Source organism: Eimeria mitis, genomic scaffold (genome assembly GCF_000499745.2).
Source record: "Eimeria mitis Houghton genomic scaffold, Emh_scaff1585, whole genome shotgun sequence".
NCBI classification, from domain to species: domain Eukaryota; phylum Apicomplexa; class Conoidasida; order Eucoccidiorida; family Eimeriidae; genus Eimeria; species Eimeria mitis.
This window is the reverse complement of record NW_013569864.1, coordinates 1,838-2,088: the sequence shown is the minus strand read 5'-3', so window position 1 is coordinate 2,088 and position 251 is coordinate 1,838. Positions and strand designations below refer to the sequence as shown.

General features: G+C 62.2%; 1 protein-coding gene across 1 annotated transcript in view; it reads left to right on the top strand.

Annotated features, from left to right (window-relative positions):
- Positions 1-251, top strand: part of EMH_0040070 (uncharacterized protein) — a gene marked incomplete at both ends in the record, with an annotated part of 3,981 nt that overhangs the window by 2,281 nt on the left and 1,449 nt on the right. The window lies entirely within an intron of this gene.

Below are 251 nucleotides of genomic sequence, written 5' to 3'. Positions count from 1 at the left end.
CTTTTCAGAGGCAGCGGGATCAGCTGCTCTGGGCCTCAGCTCTGCATGCAGCACGAGCAGCACCTGCTGCAGCTGCTGCTGTTGATGGTGACGAGCTACCAGCACCAGCACCAGCAGCAGCAGCAGCAGCAGCAGCAGCAGCAGCAGCAGCAGATCTAGAAGGGAGAGGGAGGCGGCAGCGACGCAGGCCCAGCAGCAGCTTCAGCCTGCGGCCCCATCTTACTGCTCCTCCTTTCTCTCGTATTCCTGCT